General features: G+C 36.4%; 1 protein-coding gene across 1 annotated transcript in view; it reads left to right on the plus strand.

The window, feature by feature from the left end:
- GPC5 (glypican 5) overlaps window positions 1-6,000 on the plus strand; it is a 1,400,898-nt gene that overhangs the window by 756,435 nt on the left and 638,463 nt on the right. The window lies entirely within an intron of this gene.

Here is a 6,000-nt window from a genome sequence, read left to right on the forward strand (position 1 = left end):
AAATATGAAAAGTGAGTTTTGTATTACTTCATTCTCACACTGCTATGAACAAATACCCAAAGCTGGGTAATTTATCAAGAAAAGAAGCATAATTGACTCATAGTTCCACATGGCTAGAGAGGCCTCAGGAAACATAATCATGGCAGAAGGCACCTCTTCACAGGGTGGCAGGAGAGAGAATGAGGGAAATAGCAAAGGTGGAAAAGCCTTTCACAAAACCATCAGATCTCAAGAAAACTTAATCACTATCATAAGAACAGCATGGGGTAACTGCCCCCATGATTCAGTCACTTCCCAAGAGGCCCCTGCTCCAACTTGTGGGGATTATAATTTGGATACAATTCATGATGAAATTTGGGTGGGGACTCAGAGCCAGATAATATCATTTTCCCTTGGCCCCTCCCAAATCTCACATCCTCACATTTCAAAACACAATCATGTCTTTTCAGCAGTCCCCCAACATCTTAGCTCACTCCAGCATTATCCTAAAAGTTCCAAGTCCAAGGTCTCATATGAGACAAGACAAGTCCCTTCTACCTATGAGCCTGTAAAATCAAAAGCAAGTTAGTTACTTCCTAGATGCAGTGAGGGTACAGGCAATGGATAAATACACTTATTCCAAAGGGATAAATTGGTCAAAATGAAGGGGCTACACTTCCCATGCAAATCCAAAATCCAACAGGGCAGACATTAAATCTTAAAATTCCAAAATGATCTCCTTTGATTCTGTGTCTCACATCCAAGTCACACTGATGTAAGAGGAGGGTTCCTATGGCTTTGGGCAGCTCCATCCCTGTGGCTTTGCAGGATACAGGCAAGTCCTCCATCCAGACTTCCTTCACAGGCTGGTGTTGAGTGTCTGTGACATTTCCAGGCACACAGTGCAAGCTGTCAGTGAATCTGCCATTCTGGGGTCTGGAGGATGGTGGCCCTTTTCTCACAGCTCCACTAGGCAGTGCCCCAGTGGGGACTTTTTGTGGGGACTTTAACCCCACATTTTCCTTCTACACTGCACTAGCAGAGGTTCTCCATGAGGGCCCTGCTCCTGCAGCACACCTCTGCCTGGACATCCAGGCATTTCATACATACTCTAAAATCTAGACAGATGTTACTAAACCTTAATTCTTAACTTCTGTGCACCCACAGGCTCAACACCAGGTATAAGCCACCAAGGCTTTGGGCTTGCACCCTCTGAAACAGTGGCCTGCCTGAGCTGTACATTGGCCCCTTTTAGCCACAGCTGGGATGCAGGAAACCAAATCCTTAGACTGTACAAAGTGACAAGACTCTGGTCCTGGCCCACAAAACCATTTTTCCCTCCTCGGCCTCTGGGCTTGTGATGGGAGAGGCTACTGTGAAAGTCTCTGACATGCCCTGGAGACATCTCCATTGTCTTGGCAATTAACATTTGGCTCCTTATTACTTATGCAAATTTCTGCAATCTGCTTGAATTTCTCCTCAGAAAATGGGTTTTTCTTTTCTATCGCATCATCAAGTTGCAAATTTTCTAAACTTTCATGCTCTACATACCTTTTAAAAATAAGTTCCAGTTCCAAACCATATCTTTGTAAATGGATAAAACTGAATGTTTTTAATAGCTTCTGCCACCAATTCACTGTATTAGTTGGTCTCTCACTGCCATGAAAAAATACCTGAGACTGGGTAATTTATGAAGAAAAGAGGTTTCATTGGCTCATAGTTCCACCATGGCTGAGGAGGCCTCAGAAAGTTACAATCATGGCAGAAGGCACCTCTTCACAGGGTGCCAGGAGAAAATGAGAGAAATGTGGAGCAAAAGGGGGGAAAGCCCCTCACAAAATGATCAGGTCTCATGAGATCTCACTATCATGACAGCAGTATGGGGGAACCTTCCTGGGTTTCAGTCACCTCTCATGAAGCCCCTCCCCCAACATGTGGGGATTATAATTTGGATTACAATTCAAGATGAGATTTAGGTGGAGACACAGAGCTAGACAGTGTCAAGTTTTTAAATCTCAAAAGCTAATTGATATTATATTTATTGAATAACAATCAATTGTAGTGTCCAGTCCTGTTCTGGATATATGCATGTATTAACATGTAATCTTAATGATAGGTAATATTGTCCATTTTTGGCACAGATGCATTAAATTATTTGCCTTGGGTTATATTAGTTTCAGTTAGCATAGCAGAGCCAAGATCCATGGCCAGCAAATAGGACTTCAGCCAAGAATAACATTAGGATTGTCTCTGCAGATTGTGAATAAAAACTTTATGCCGTATTTAAAAATGTTTTAGAATTTCTTTTGTGTATGTGGGTGAAATTGAGAATTGCAGAAGAAACTTGCTGAAAGGAAAGTATTGTTGGAAAGAGTATTTATAAATAATCGTCTAAATACCTAACAAGTAATTTAAGAACATTAATGTTCAGTGATATGCTTCATATACAGCAAACATTTCTCTGATGGTATTTTTGAGGGGACCATCTATGGACCTTTACGGTAAAGTAATAGGCTTCATGGAGGAAGTACACTGGAAATACGTGAAGTAACAAGACCTCTAATTGCAGTTCTTTTGCTAATGTCCAGGGCCTTTAACAAGTCCTAGATCTCATTTGCTAACCATATAAAATCAAAAAATGCTTACCAAGTCCATTTCATTTCTCAAATACTGTTTCAGGGAAGGGCATATTTTAAAAGAATCGTTGTTACTTTTAAAGTATTCTAGGTATAACTGATATTACTGGGAGCCATTTTTTTATATAAAACCCATCAAATAAAGACAAGAGACACTTTCATTGCCAAAGGTAGTTTTATTAGCAGTAATTTGCTGAACCAAGGGAAATGGTACACCAAGGAAACTGAGAGTGTACAACTCGGTAAGAGTGTATGGCCGTTGACAGTTGATAGGTTTGTGCTTGTGCTGAATAATTCTAAAGAGGAACTTGAAAAGAGAATAGAATATCCTAGTTGAGTGCTCTTATGAGGAAAGGGCTGTTTAACACTTGAGCATCACAGTCTTCTTTCTTCAAGAGGTGAGAAGACTGAATAATGGTGGGCACTCATTGGAAAGAAAGCACTACTCATTTGTGTGATCTTAGTGTATCCCACTAGAAATACCACTTTTGGTACACACATACACACCCTATCCTGAAGAGTTAAATTTTCTTCTTGAATGAGTAACAGAATTTGTTTTTAGGGAATGGAATATAAATAAGGATTTTACATTTTTTTTTCCACAGTTAGGTATGTGATTTTTTATAAGAAAAATCTTATATCTAAGACCCTACAATATTGATTTTTCTATCAGAGAAATGAAAATTAATTGTAGATACAGCACTGAGAAGTGTTAACAACTCATTGCAATCATGTAGACTAAACCAAGCTACATTCCGTGATCAATATTTGCAATGCTTATGTATTTGTCATTTTCTGGGCATTGAGCGAGAATTTTTTTTTATAAAAACAAATTGTATATGTTTTTTAATGTTGGGAAGGAATAAGCTTAGTTTGCAAATGATATAAAACTTCAGATTCCACAATGTTTTAAAATGAAATGAGCAAAAGCAATGCAAATGATTGAAGCTGTAAAAAATAGACTTGAGAAAGAAAGATCTAGAAAATAAAACTGAAATAACAGTGTATGAAGAGATATTATACAAATGATATTTTCTGTTTTGTCTTTTGAGTAAAATAAATGGTTTTAAAAGAAGCAACTGGAATTGAACTAAAAACAATATGAAAAGAAATTGTGATTTTAAGATTCTGAAATACAGAAACAGATTTAGGGAGTAGCTTTCTGCATATTAATGACTAAGCTAGACTTCTGAAAACCCACAAACACAAAAGCTTCCAGATCACACTCTACTGGTCTGAATCATGTGGATTACCAGAATCCAAGCCTTTCAGAAAAAGTCAACTGTTGTTTAACAAATGGACTTTGTAGCTCAATTTAATTTTATTCATTTTAGTTCAGCTTCAGTTTTCAGGACTGAGAAATTAAAAAAAAAAAAAAAAAAAGGATAGTTTTTATTGCAAACTGAAAGGCCTGTAAGTAGAAGTGCCACATTGTTATATCCAATAAGGAGGTTCAAACCTTGGATGATGACATGACCTTTCAATAATAGAGGGCAGACTTTCCGGGGTAGCTGTCACCAGACGAGGGTCACATAATGAGATACCATCTCACACCAGTCAGGATGGCAATTACTAAAAAGTCAAGAAACAACAGATGCTGGCGAGGCTGTGGAGAAATAGGAACACTTTTACACTGTTGGTGGGAGTGTAAATTAGTTCAACCGTTGTGTAAGACAGTGTGGCGATTCCTCAAAGACCTAGAACCAGAAATACCATTTGGCCCAGCAATCTCATTACCAGGTATATACTCAAAGGAATATAAATCATTTTATTATAAAGATACATACACATGTATGTTCATCGCAGCACTATTCACAAAAGCAAAGACGTGGAATCAACTCAAATGCCCATCAATGATAGAGTGGATAAATAAAATGTGGTACATTTCTTTATCACTGTGGAATACTTTGCAGCCATAAAAATGAACAAGATCATGTCCTTAGCAGGGACATGGATGGAGCTGGAAGCCATTATCCTCAGCAAACTAACACGGGAACAGAAAACCAAACACTGCATGTTCTCACTTATAAATGGGAGCTAAACAATGAGAACACGTGGACACAGAGAGGGGAACATCACACAATGGGGCCTGTCAGGGTTGGGATGAGGTTGGGAAAGGGAGAACATTGGGAAAAAATAGCAAATGCAGGCTGGGCTTAATATCTAGGTGATGGATTAATAGGTACAGCAAACCACCATGGCACATGTTTACCTATGTAACCAGCCTGCACATCCTGCTCATGGATCCTGAAACTTAAAGAGCTTATCATCTAACCTTTAAAACCATTGTTCAGTATACTTGAGGTCTAAAAATTCATATTCCCCATGATACAAAAAAATGCATCAGAACGCTGTTTTTCTCAGGATATTGTTCATTTTGTCTTAGTCTACCTTTTATTTGAAAGACAGTGTTATAATAATTAAAAGATAAAAAGAGAAATCATTGAAATAAAACACTGGCACTTCGAAGATGGAATTGGATACTACAAGTCTTTACATATAAAATACACTTTGAATTTCTTATTTTTATTCAATATTAGCTGATTTAAAATAAACTTCATAGGATAACAAGGAAAATTAAATGTACAATCCAGTTTCTATGGATATTTTTTCCAGGAGATAGTTGTAGAAAAGACTTAGAGAAGAGTCATCTCATAACAGTTGTAAAGGCAAAAATTTATTTTATAATTTGAAATAGCGTAAGTGTTCCTAGTGAAAACATTGAAAAACCCGTCCACAGTAATATGTTGAGTTTATTTATTTGATTTAGGCTGTGGACGTTTGAAACTATGTTACTTAGTGTGTGTTGTTCAGCATTTTAGAAAGCTTTTCTACAAACTTGATTGAAGATATTTTTCTTAATTTAAAATACTATTTTTATAATACATTTATCTATCACTTATTGCTCTTATAGTCAATAGCGTAAAATTTTGTCATGGAATATACATCAGGAGAAATTTTACAAATAAGATTTCTACCTATAAGGGCATTTCTAGGAAATGTTTGAAATGTTAGTGGCATGCTAAATTTGCAATTAGATAAATCTAACACATTGAAAGGAATGTATTTGCTTCAAAATATATGGAAAACTTTAAAAACTCTTTATGGTTTACTTCAGTGAAGGTTACTCTAGTTTCTAGATTTATATTTACAATTTTGTATAGAAAGTCTTTTGTTTGGAATTTCTGATGTCCTACAAAATTCATGCACAAAATTATTTAACTGATATTGCTGCATATTAATTTAAAAATATTATCAAGGATTTATTTTCTGATGATGCTAATTACATTTTTTTCTAAGACAGGAATTCCTATACCCCCCAAGCAAGATGATCTTTTTTTTTTTTTTTTTTTTTTTTTTTTTTTTTTTTTTTTTTTTTTTTTTT

This window comes from Cebus imitator, unplaced genomic scaffold (assembly GCF_001604975.1).
Source record: "Cebus imitator isolate Cc_AM_T3 unplaced genomic scaffold, Cebus_imitator-1.0 Scaffold158, whole genome shotgun sequence".
Classification (NCBI taxonomy): Eukaryota; Metazoa; Chordata; class Mammalia; order Primates; family Cebidae; genus Cebus; species Cebus imitator.